This window comes from Protopterus annectens, chromosome 1.part2 (genome assembly GCF_019279795.1).
Source record: "Protopterus annectens isolate FY-2018-M chromosome 1.part2, PAN1.0, whole genome shotgun sequence".
Classification (NCBI taxonomy): Eukaryota; Metazoa; Chordata; order Ceratodontiformes; family Protopteridae; genus Protopterus; species Protopterus annectens.
The window spans coordinates 618,703,864-618,718,070 of NC_056727.1; positions in this window are offsets into that span (position 1 = coordinate 618,703,864).

A 14,207-nucleotide genomic window follows, 5' to 3' on the forward strand; every position below is an offset into this window, starting at 1 on the left:
AAATATGGCAGCATTATTTCATGTTTTCTGTTCTTCATGAGATAGCCCACACACCCAGATCTAAAACCACATGGGTTTAATATGCTTGCACACTTCCTTATTTATGGCAGTCATTTTTAAAGCTCTTTTTAAGTAGTTCTACTTTATTTTAATGGATCAAAAGCTACATTTTCAGTTATGCTTTGCAGATGGTACAACACATTTCAGCTGGCAGTGCTACAAGAACTGGCATAAATACAACATGTAGTACAAGGCTGATGATTGTTGCGCAGATGGCATGCAGCTGCCACATCTGATGGCATCTGACATGTTATCATTAGATGGAATATGGCTTTCATTCAGCTTAGAAGTTACAAGCAGTGTTATAACTAATCTGGTGACCTTCAGTGAATACTGCATATGTCCCCACAGATGCTCACTTAGCAGGTTAGGGAGAAAAAAAATCACCAATAGACAAGTTCAAAAATATAAAATACTCATTCCTACATGGTCAAAAATCACTTCAAACTCATATCCAGAAAATGTTATCTAAATATTTTTAAAATGATGTTATTATTTCATCCTCTCACAGGGATTCAAGCAGTGCTATTTAAGTTATATGCCCAAAGCTACACAGCATACAAAGGAATACTGGAGGAATTTAACTAACCCATCGCTACAGAATAAATCTTGTTAGGAGGTTATAACAATATTCTGGGCTATACTGCCAGAAATATCAGCACCTTGGAGTTTGTTTTATACAGAGAAAGCCTTTGACAGCAGTTCAATTTATACAGAAAGACAGAGATTTTTAAAATTCAGGATTAGTCATTGGTATTTTGCATGCCTGTAGTTGCTAAACTCTCCATTACAAACAGTGCAGACTTTTCTTCTTGACACTGCAACAAATATCACAGGATTTACAAAAGAAATCTTAGGGGTCACATATGAAATCCCCCTAGTCTAAATGACAACCACAGCTATTGCAAATAGTTGCAGTTATGTTGTAAGTCCTTTCATGACGCAAATATTTGATATATGGGAAGCCTGTATGACAAGGTATTCATCTAAAACATAAGCAGTCCTCATGAGTTCTTGATAACCCATCTTAACAATGCAGCAATGGTTCATAAATTCATAGATAGGTACTAGGCTATCGTCCCAAGGGCGTAAGTAAGCCTAGCCAACAATGTTCCCTGGCTTTCGCCACACAAGAAAGTTATTTTCCTGTGCCCCTGTCGAGCAGCACCACAGAAGTGATCCCCTGGGTGAATTTCCTATTTCCCATCCACTCATCAAGATTTTTTCTTTATTAATAAACCTCCTTTTTTAATGATGATGAGAGTTAGAAAGTTTCAGATGTGGGATTCAAAGATGGCCGCCATTCTGTAGACACTGCATATCTACAGCTCTTCAGATACTCGGAATAAAAATTAACCCTGAGGATATACTGCAAACTTTTCTACACTAATTGTTGGCTAAAATTAATCTACTACAACTAAATATCGCTTGAGAGGTGAAAGAACCGGACGAAATTAAACAAATTAACAGGATTGGATCTGATTGACTGACTGACTCTGAACAGAGTATTAAACAAAGAAACTGTCTGAGTAGTAGACTTGGATATTTACCATTCAGTTATACTAAAGATCTGCTTTGCTCCACAATGTCAAAAGAAGACAAAAGTATGGAAACAACAACAACAAAAACCAAATTATCAGAACTTCAGCCACCAGAAAAAGATTTAACAACAAAAAGGCAGAAGATTACAAAACAGCAGGAACTTTCAAAAGCTGGAATGAAAAATAAACCGGATCAACTGGCTAATATGGAAGATATTAAAACTGCCTTGTTACCCATCCAAGAAGCTTTGAAAGAACTATCAAACCAGGTACATTCTTTTGGTGCCACATGCAGTCAAATTCTCGAAAGGATGGATACATCAGAAGCCAGAATATCTGAAAATGAGGACAGAATAACATTGCTTGCAAAAAAAACAGACATTCATGACCTGGATATTCAGTCTATGCAAAATAAAATTCTGGATTTGGAGGCACGATCCAGAAGGAACAATATAATTATCAGAGGAATTCCAGAAGCTATCCAATACAATGATTTAACTTCTACCATTACACAAATACTTGAAATATTGTTCAATGACTCTGACATAGCTAAACAAATAGTTATCGAAAGAGCTCTGAGCTCTCAGAGAAGCACAAGCCTCAAACATACCTAGACCAGTATACTTCAAAATATTCAACTACCAGGACGTAAACAAAATAATTTTAACTGTTAAAAAAAATGGAGGTTATATTATGTGTCAGAATAATAGAGTTTCTATGGCCCAGGCAAGCTAGACAAGCATTATCTCCATACTGTAAGTTCCTCATTGAAAAGAATATCAAATTTCAAATGAAATACCCTAACACACTAATTTTTACAGTCGATGGCTCCAAATATTCCATATCTACAAAAAAAGAAGCAAAAGTTACCTTTTTGAAGATTTTCAAGTCCCTTCCAGCTTCAGAAGCTTGATCTGGCCATCCAGTCCATTTGCAGCAACGTGGATGCTGGGATTCCATTCTTACTATGTCTCAAGGCTTTAAAATCCTTTGTTTGTTCTTTTTTCTTCACCAGGCCCCTTGGTAAATGTTTACTTAGCTTCTTTTTACAGCTCCAGCTCATCCACGAAGATTTTCCGAACTTTTATAGCTCTCACGAACTGAGCCCCTTTGCGAAGTAACAGGAAGTCCTTTGGGTGCTGCTGAGGGTCCACTTTCAAGGTGGCACATCCGGAAGTCCGTCCATTTAATGGTTCCCCCGTCGAGAGCTCAAAGACAGGATTACAAGCTCAGGAAGTAGGAAGCTATTTGGACTGTAAAACGGGAATTCGTGGACATTTAAAGTATGTAACATGTTTTATTGATTTAAAGGCAACTGTGAAGTCATTCAGGTATGATTACAATTGAATTAATAATGTACTGGCTTAAAATGTGTTATTTAACTGATTGCTTAGAAGTATTATAGCTTTACCATAGTTATTCTTTTTCCTTAGGTATGTTATGCTGAATGTTGATGTGTTAATAACCTTGTAGTATATTTTATTATTTGTTTTTCCTGTATTACTGATGTGTTTTAATACTGCAAATGTTTAGATAATAAGGGGATTTAGTGTGGAGATAATCAGTAGATAAAGAGACCATGAGACATTATATTGTGAGCTCTCTAGGAATGTGAAGGTTATCTTGTTTATATACTGGCATGTGGTTCTGACTGTTTTGAGGACTGTGTTACTCAGTCATCATTTCATAAATTTAACTATATTACCCAGTAAAGTGAAGTTAGAGTCCTATTTTTATTCACCTTATTTGCTGACATTACAATTCTAGATAATTTAGACTATATAAATAAAGTCATATTTAATATTATACTTAAATGTTAAATATTTACTTTCTCTGTAGTTCTTTTCTCTCTTCTAACTAACAATACATATGGTGAATTATCTTTAATTTAATAATGTTATTGTTTAATAGGGGTAGTGTCACATATTTGATTATTTTAGATTTAAATATGGTTGTTAGATAACTTAATGAGATACAACTAATTAGTATAAGTAATGATATATGAGAACTATTAGTGAGGTATTATAGTAACTATAAGTGTAATGAAGACCATTTATTTGATAGGTTTAACTAAATAGTGTGTTCAAGAGCTGTGGATATTTATCAGTGTTTATTAGGGAATGTTTTGGTTAGGCTTTGTAGAGTTAGATGTAGCTTTTATAGTTTTTTTTTTTTTTGCATGTTTTTGATGTTATATTTTGTAAGATGAAGAATAGATGTTTAGTAATGTTATTTACCCATAAAAGTTTTAACAGTGTAAAAAACCTATGTATGTCCTGGTCCAGGGGAATAGTGGATAGGCACTGGTTAGGGATGGGATGTCAAGTTTGCTTCCAGGCAATATATATTGTGCTGTTATACTCAAATTTAGTACTGTTTCTCAATTTTAAAATATCCTTAAATGAATTAAAGATCTTAGTATGTGGATAATAGACTCATGGAATACTAAAGGGCTCCAGAACTTGAAAAAAAGGAAATCATTTATTCATTTATTTCTCCAGTCAAAGGCATATTTTATTTTATTACAAGAAACCCACTTGACTAATGACCAATGGGCTGTCCTTAAGGATAAGAAATGGATTAGAGAGGAGGTAGCTTCAAAAGGGACAACTAATAGTGCAGGAGTGGCTATTATTATTAAAAATCAGTATCAAGAGAAAATTCTAGATTTTAAAATAGACAAAGAGGGAAGATGGTGTTATGTGATTCTTTCATCTACACTTTATGATAAACCTGTGGTACTTCTTAATATATATGCCCCATGTACCAATCAACAACTTTTTATAGCATCACTTTATTTTATCCCGAATCAATATAAAAATTGTTATATAATAACAGGAGGTGATTGGAATACATATCAAGATCCCAAATTAGATAAATCAAGTTCACACAGGTCCTTTAATAATCAAGCAGTAATAGCATTAAAGGAACTTAAAACAGATTTTAAATTATATGACCCATTTAAATACACAAATAATCAAATAAATTCAAATAACTTTACATTTTATTCAAGTTGTCATAAAATGTGGTCTAGGATTGATTTTTTCCTAATTTCAGACGTACTAATTACCTTAGATCCCTGTGTATCTATACAAGCTCGACACTTATCGGATCATTCTAGAATCACATTAGTTTTTAACAAGGACATTAGAAATAGTATGCATCATAGAGGTTATAATTGGTCTCTAAATCCGTATTTATTAAATAAAGAAGATATAACTAAAGAAGTTCAAGAGACCTTTAATCATCTACTAGTTAATCTCTCTAAATAGCGGCATCCATCTGATATAGAATGGGCAACGACCAAAGCACAAATAAGAGGAATCTTTCTTCAAAAGGCTACTTATTATAAGAAAATACAAACTAGAGACATACAAGAATTGGAAACTAAAATTAAGTTACTAGATCAGGACTTAATTGGGAACTATACCTAACAAACTGAAACGGAGTTATTAAAATGTCAAAAAGATCTCTTTTTACTACAAAATAGTAAATTGTCATTTTATGAACAGAAAATACTGGTAAAATATGCTAATCATATTCAGACCCTATCAAAAGCACTAGCTCGTATCATTAATCAATCGAAAATACCTTCTCAAATTTCTGAAATACAGTTTAATAATAAAAGATATACCAATACAGAAGACATTATGAATACCTTTGAATTAATATTCTCTCAAATCTATGGTGAGCATCAGGAATTACTTATAAATAAGAGTAATAATGAGTTTCTGCAGAAGATTATCTTTCCGAAAATTAGTGATGAGTCTCATGAGAGTTTAATCAAACCAATTTCCTCTGAGGAGATAACAGATACAATTAATAATTTGAAGCCACATAAAGCTCCAGGACCGGATGGTTTGACTACTGAATTTTACAAAACCTTTTGTGATATATTGGGTAAAATACTTTCACATGTATTTAACTATATAATTAATAATAAAATTAATGACCCGCACTTTAATGCTTTGAAAACAATTCTTATACCTAAAGAGAATGCAGATCTTCAAAATCCAGATAACTATAGACCCATTTCACTTTTAAATATAGACATGAAAATTATGACATCTATTTTAGCTAATAGATTGAAGAAGGTAATAAACCTAATAATATCTGATGAACAAGCTGGTTTTATAAATGGCAGACAAACTACTGATAATACGTTATCACTTCATACACTAATTTCTTATGCAACTCATAGAAATCTTAATGTTTACACACTCATAATTGATGCTCAAAAAGCTTTCGATAGAGTTAATTTAAAATTTTTGTTTGATATTTTATCATATTTCAATATACCCCAAGACTTTATTTTAACATTAAAAAAGTTATATAATAATCCCTATACAACTTTATACATTAATAAAAATTTCTCAAAAAGAATACAAATTAAGAATGGTGCCTGTCAAGGATGTCCGCTATCTCCTATATTATTCAATTTATACTTAGAACCACTATTTCTACATATTAAGCAAAATATTTATCATAATGCTCCAATAATATATGGTACGAAAATATCCATGACTGCTTTTGCTGATGATCTTAATATTTACTGTACGACGCCTGTCTCAGATACCAAGAAAATATTAAAAGCAGTGGAAGATTTTGCAGCAATATCTAATTACAAAATAAATAAAAAAAAAAACAAGTTATTTCCTTTAAAGACGCCTACACCCTTCTCGCTTTTACCATTGGTAGGTCAGTTAAAATCCGAAGAAAAAATAAAATATTTGGGTATTGTTTTCTCAACAGATAATAGAGACTTTTATGTGAACAATGTTAAGCTAATTTGGGATCATATATTGTCTGATTTAAAAAGATGGAATAATCTGAAATTACCAATAATGGCAAAGGCTTCAATTATTAAAATGAATGTACTCCCCAGATTATTATATATTTTTCGAGCTACTCAAGTCTCAATTTCTAGGAAATTCTTTAAACAACTTCATACGGAATTAGGTAGATTTGTATGGGAACCTAGAAAAACTAGAATATCTTATGATAAACTGATGACTCCGAAAAATAAGGGTGGTTTAGACTTACCGAATTTTGAAGTATATTATTTAATAATAAATGCTAATAGAATTCTAAGAGTGGTTAACTTTGACATGTCCAGTATCAAATGATCACCCAAGTGGTTGATTTTGAATTACAAACATGCTGTTAGATTGAGTATTAATTTTAAGGCATTACCTTTTTAAATAAAGATACCTTTAAAATGTACGCTTTGATGGAACATATTAGATTATATATAATATCAATACAAAACCTGTTTAAATCACTAAATCTCTTACAGTATATGATGACTTTTCAACCATTTCACAAGAACCCGGATTTGAAAATCGGTAATGAATTGATAGATCTTAAAAAATTCCCACTTATAATTGATCTAACCATACTTGATTTATATCCTTTTCTTGGTATCTCAATACACGACATGTTAAGAGAGATGAGTCTTCCTAGTAGCAAACAACGACCACAGTATCCAAAAAGTTCTTTAATAAAATCTCTGACGTCTCGGCCAAAGCCTTCAAGGAGAATAAAATTGTATACAAGCATTCACATTTTATAACAAACTAGTAACTCAATTAAACAATTAAGCAATTAATTAAGCAACACTCTCCAATTGAACTCAGCATTGAGCCCACAAGGAGACATAGTTTTGTACTTTAAAATAAGCAGAGCTTCTTTTTGCAGTAACACAGTTTTAACATCCTGCTGACAATACATTATTGGCTTAACTTGTTCTAAAATAGTGGCTTTTAAACCTTCACTATTTTTGTTATGACATTCTAAAAATGCAAAGCTACAGGGCTTTCAATATTACCATTCTTAATGTCCCTTATATGCTCTAACAATCTCAGTTTGAAGGCCCTTTTTGTTTCTCCTATGTAATACATATTACATGGACAACATAGAGCATAAATAACACCTACTGACTTACAACAAAACTGCTTAACAGGAGTAAACTTAACATCATTAATAAATGGAAAACATGATGTGATATATTTGCAACCTTTGCAATTTCCACAAGGGAAAGTGCCAACTTGGCATGGTTCTTTATATAATGAAGGTGGAGGCAAAATAAATTTACTTTTAACCAAAAAATTTTTTATATTTCTACCTCTCCGATAGGAAAATTGTAAATTAACATTCAGCCACTGTTCAACATTTTTGCAAGAAAGTAAAAAAGACCAAAATTGTTTTACTATATCAAGAAATTGAGAAGTAAAACAACCATAAGTGGTTACAAAATACATATTTTCCCTACAGTTATTATTACCATTATATTGAGCCACATTTTTGCAGGGAAAATAACTATTTACACCATCAAAAAACTTAACTCTTTTAACTAGTTTATCAAAACATCTGTTTAAAATATCTTTGTTATATCCCCTACTCAAGAAAGATTCCACCAAAGTATTCATTTCTTGCTGAAAAATATCAGGTCTTCCACATAATCTATATGTACGTAACATTTCCCCATATGGTAAGGCATCCAACGTATGAGGAGGATGGCCACTGGTTCCATGTAAATAAAAATTAGTACCGTCAAATTTTCTATTGATCGAAGTAATAATTTTAGTACCATTAGAAATATCAAGAATAGCATCCAAAAATGGGACAACAAGTCCCATTTTGAACCATCAAAACTCATAGAAAATCTATTATGATTAATATCTTTAACAAATGCTTTAATGTCACTTTCATCAGCATCCACCAAGAATATTAGATCATCCACGAACCTATAATAAGATATTACATGGGTCTGAAAAAATCTATGCTTGTATATTGTTTCTAGTTCAAATAAACCCATAAATAAATTAGCATACATGGGGCAAAAGAAGCCCCCATGGCTGTACCCTGTAACTGATGATACAAAATTTCATTAAACTCAAAAAAATTATGAGTCAAACAAAAATGAAGTAACTCTATAATAAATGCTGTGACCGGATTGTCACCCAAAAAGTATCTAACAGCCTCAATGCCAAAAGGGTGTTTAATGTTGGTATAGAGGCTTTTAACATCAATAGTAAACCACGTCATCCTAGCATTTATTTTCACCCCTTTCATCTTATTCAGAAAATCAAAAACATCACAAATATATGATGGCAATTTGTATACAAAGGGAGCTAGAAATTGATGTAGAAAAATTCCCAAATTGTGCAAAAAATACAAAGAACCAGAAACAATAGGCCTCCCGGGGGGCCTAGACAGATTTTTATGTATTTTGGGTAGGCAATAAAAGAGCCATTTTGAACCTTCTATCTGAAATTTCTTTTTAACATCAGTGGAACTAAAATAACCTAGCCTAACCCCTTTATTTAACAAATCTAAATATTCCTGAACTGATTTGAAATAAACATCTACAGATATAACTTTATAAGTGTTACTGTCATTTAAATGTTCCATACACATAGAAAAGTAATCAGCAGAATTCAAAACAACAAGCTTATTACCTTTATCAGAAGGTTTGAAAATTATGTCAGTTCTTTTACTGAGCCTAACTAAAGCTTGCCACTCATTCCATTGCAAGTTATAATCAACATTAGTTTTATTACTCATAAATTTTTCATAACTGAGTTCAGTAAAAAAATTAACTAAACTAACAAACTGACATATGTCATTATTTAAATAGCCAGGAGTAAAATTACTAGTGGTAGGTACCTTAGTAGTGTCTAGCTGGCAATATGCATTAATAGCTTCATCTGAAAAACAAGAAAAATAACTATCACCAGAACTACTATCATCAAATGTATCAGCAGAGTTTAAAGACGTCGAACAGTTACTAAAGAAATGTTTCAAATGTAACTTCCTGCCAAACACATACATATCTTTTTTAAGTTCATGAAGGGGATTAATAACTGTGGGGATAAATTTCAAACCCTATTAAGTAAAGACATTTCAACACAGTTAAAATCATAACCAGATAAATTAATAACATAATCTGCAGTATTACAATACCTTAAATTATTCGATACATGTTCATTTTCTACCCCTCTTATATCCCCCATGTCCATAACGTTGTCCACCTGGAAAAGAAGATTGGTCCCATGTCCGTTTCTGTCCCTGTTGATGATGAAAAGAGGTGGCGGCCTCTCCACGAAATGTAGAGCGAAAGTTCTCCCTTTGTTGGGCCGCTGGTAATACTGGAAACTCCGTTTCATATTCTCCATCTTCGTAAGATGTATATCCCCCTTCCGATGCTGAAGACACATGAGAAACATTCATCTGTCTACCGGACTGAAACCTAACTTGTTTACGCACTTTCGTGCGTTGTGCTTTAGACAAAAAAGCCCGATTGGCTTCATAGTCACGTACATCACGGAGAAGTTTGCCTTTTTTACGCTCAACTAAAGTAGCTTCATATTCCTTGAGTTTCTGATTAGTTTGAGATAGAAACTCATCAAATGTAGCCACAGAAACAGTACTAGATAAATCTGTATACATTTTTTTGATGTTATTACACAATTCTTTTGTTTAAGTGAATCGTTCAATAAGTATATGTAACCATTCAGTAACACAGACATGTGCAGCATTGACCCACCTCTTGTGAAAAACACAATCAGAGTCCAAAGAAAGGTCAAATGGAGTAGAGGGGTCTTTAAAACTCTGAGACCCTGGGTGTTGTATCTGTCTCTATGTATTTCTGAAGACCACATATATTATAATGTACAGCAGTTTCTTTCCACATTAGTTTCTCCAATTCCTCAAACAAAAGCTTGTTTTCCGCATTAACAGACAAAGGAATCTTCCTTCCAACACTGGAAAAGGGATTGGGAGACCGTCTTCTCCTTTCTTCTTCCCACTTTTCCCAAATAACATTATTTTCAGTAGGCACTCTCTGAGAATTAGAACGCTCACCTCTATCACCTCTCTCAGAGGAATTAACTGGATTCAGAAGAAAATTGTCCAGAGACATCTGATTTCCTTCTCTGGTCTCTCTAAAAATCCTAAGAAGATGGTACTGTGGATCAGAAGACATCAAAAACAATGAAAAGGCACCAAGTAGCAAGCAGCAAGTAGCAAACAACGACCACAGTATCCAAAAAGTTCTTTAATAAAATCTCTGACGTCTCGGCCAAAGCCTTCAAGGAGAATAAAATTGTATACAAGCATTCACATTTTATAACAAACTAGTAACTCAATTAAACAATTAAGCAATTAATTAAGCAACACTCTCCAATTGAACTCAGCATTGAGCCCACAAGGAGACATAGTTTTGTACTTTAAAATAAGCAGAGCTTCTTTTGCAGTAACACAGTTTTAACATCCTGCTGACAATACATTATTGGCTTAACTTGTTCTAAAATAGTGGCTTTTAAACCTTCACTATTTTTGTTATGACATTCTAAAAATGCAAAGCTACAGGGCTTTCAATATTACCATTCTTAATGTCCCTTATATGCTCTAACACTCTCAGTTTGAAGGCCCTTTTTGTTTCTCCTATGTAATACATATTACATGGACAACATAGAGCATAAATAACCCCTACTGACTTACAACAAAACTGCTTAACAGGAGTAAACTTAACATCATTAATAAATGGAAAACATGATGTGATATATTTGCAACCTTTGCAATTTCCACAAGGGAAAGTGCCAACTTGGCATGGTTCTTTGTATAATGAAGGTGGAGGCAAAATAAATTTACTTTTAACCAAAAAATTTTATATTTCTACCTCTCCGATAGGAAAATTGTAAATTAACATTCAGCCACTGTTCAACATTTTTGCAAGAAAGTAAAAAAGACCAAAATTGTTTTACTATATCAAGAAATTGAGAAGTAAAACAACCATAAGTGGTTACAAAATACATATTTTCCCTACAGTTATTATTACCATTATATTGAGCCACATTTTTGCAGGGAAAATAACTATTTACACCATCAAAAAACTTAACTCTTTTAACTAGTTTATCAAAACATCTGTTTAAAATATCTTTGTTATATCCCCTACTCAAGAAAGATTCCACCAAAGTATTCATTTTTTGCTGAAAAATATCAGGTCTTCCACATAATCTATATGTACGTAACATTTCCCCATATGGTAAGGCATCCAACGTATGAGGAGGATGGCCACTGGTTTCATGTAAATAAAAATTAGTACCGTCAAATTTTCTATTGATCGAAGTAATAATTTTAGTACCATTAGAAATATCAAGAATAGCATCCAAAAATGGGACAACAAGTCCCATTTTTAGACCATCAAAACTCATAGAAAATCTATTATGATTAATATCTTTAACAAATGCTTTAATGTCACTTTCGTCAGCATCCACCAAGAATATTAGATCATCCACGAACCTATAATAAGATATTACATGGGTCTGAAAAAATCTATGCTTGTATATTGTTTCTAGTTCAAATAAACCCATAAATAAATTAGCATACATGGGGGCAAAAGAAGCCCCCATGGCTGTACCCTGTAACTGATGATACAAAATTTCATTAAACTCAAAAATTATGAGTCAAACAAAATGAAGTAACTCTATAATAAATGCTGTGACCGGATTGTCACCCAAAAAGTATCTAACAGCCTCAATGCCAAAAGGGTGTTTAATGTTGGTATAGAGGCTTTTAACATCAATAGTAAACCATGTCATCCTAGCATTTATTTTCACCCCTTTCATCTTATTCAGAAAATCAAAAACATCACAAATATATGATGGCAATTTGTATACAAAGGGAGCTAGAAATTGATGTAGAAAAATACCCAAGTTTTGCAAATAATACAAAGCACCAGAAACAATACGCCTCCCGGGCCTAGACAGATTTTATGTATTTTGGGTAGGCAATAAAAAAGAGCCATTTTGAACCTTCTATCTGAAATTTCTTTTTAACATCAGTGGAACTAAAATAACCTAGCCTAACCCCTTTATTTAACAAATCTAAATATTCCTGAACTGATTTGAAATAAACATCTACAGATATAACTTTATAAGTGTTACTGTCATTTAAATGTTCCATACACATAGAAAAGTAATCAGCAGAATTCAAAACAACAAGCTTATTACCTTTATCAGAAGGTTTGAAAATTATGTCAGTTCTTTTACTGAGCCTAACTAAAGCTTGCCACTCATTCCATTGCAAGTTATAATCAACATTAGTTTTATTACTCATAAATTTTTCATAACTGAGTTCAGTAAAAAAATTAACTAAACTAACAAACTGACATATGTCATTATTTAAATAGCCAGGAGTAAAATTACTAGTGGTAGGTATCTTAGTAGTGTCTAGCTGGCAATATGCATTAATAGCTTCATCTGAAAAACAAGAAAAATAACTATCACCAGAACTACTATCATCAAATGTATCAGCAGAATTTAAAGACGTCGAACAGTTACTAAAGAAATGTTTCAAATGTAATTTCTGCCAAACACATACATATCTTTTTTAAGTTCATGAAACCTGTTTAAATCACTAAATCTCTTACAGTATATGATGACTTTTCAACCATTTCACAAGAACCCGGATTTGAAAATCGGTAATCAATTGATAGATCTTAAAAAATTCCCACTTATAATTGATCTAACCATACTTGATTTATATCCTTTTCTTGGTATCTCAATACACGACATGTTAAGAGAGATGAGTCTTCCTAACTCTTATTTAATTATAATGAGACAATTAAAGGATCTTTCAATAAGTTATTTTAATAATTTCAAAATCAAAGAAGAAGACTTAACCATTTGTTTAAACTTATGGCAAACTCTTATGCAGGACTTCAAATATATAACGGCTTCATATAATTTGATAAAAGACATGAAATATAATAACCAAATACTCTTATCCAAATACTGGAAGGATAAATTATTACCGGTTGATGATAATAAAATATTGAAAGCAATTAATTTAACCTTAAAATCAGTATCTCTTCAAAAGCTATTATTTACTCAGCTGATGATTTTTAATAACGCTTATTACACTCGTCTCAGTCTGCATAAATTCAACTCTAAAAATTCACCTAAATGTCCATATTGTATCGATCAAACGGCTGACCTTTTACACATGTTCTGGAGTTGTAAATGTATATTCAAACTTTGGAATTCTTTAAAAATTCAATTACAAAAAATGGGTTATCAACAGTCCACACTTTCTTGGGAGTTTATGATTCTTCATATTCCTCCGAATAACTTGGACAGATCCCAAATGATCATACTCATAAATATTTTCTTGTTAATGAAGCTTTATATAGCTACAAATTGGCTGAATCCATCTCAGACTTCATGGGAAAACTTTAAAAATGTAGCGATAAAACATATTTTAGCACATAAATTACTAATTAAAGATCATAAGAAAAATATAAATAATACAAAAATATGGGAGCAAATCTTTAACATTGTGTTAGCTTAATGTTCTAATCCACTTTTCCCCGGGAAGTACATACTTAATATGGAAGTTAGTATAGATAAGCCTTATATTGATACTAGATTTTCTTTTTTCCTTTTTTTTAATACCCTTTTAGAATTTTATCTTAATGTATAATGATCTTATGTAACTGTTGGAAGCATTCATGTATATAATGTACATATGTTGTAATATTGTATTAACAACTGGAAAAGAATAAAGATTTATTACTGAAAAAAAAAAAGTTTCAGATGCATT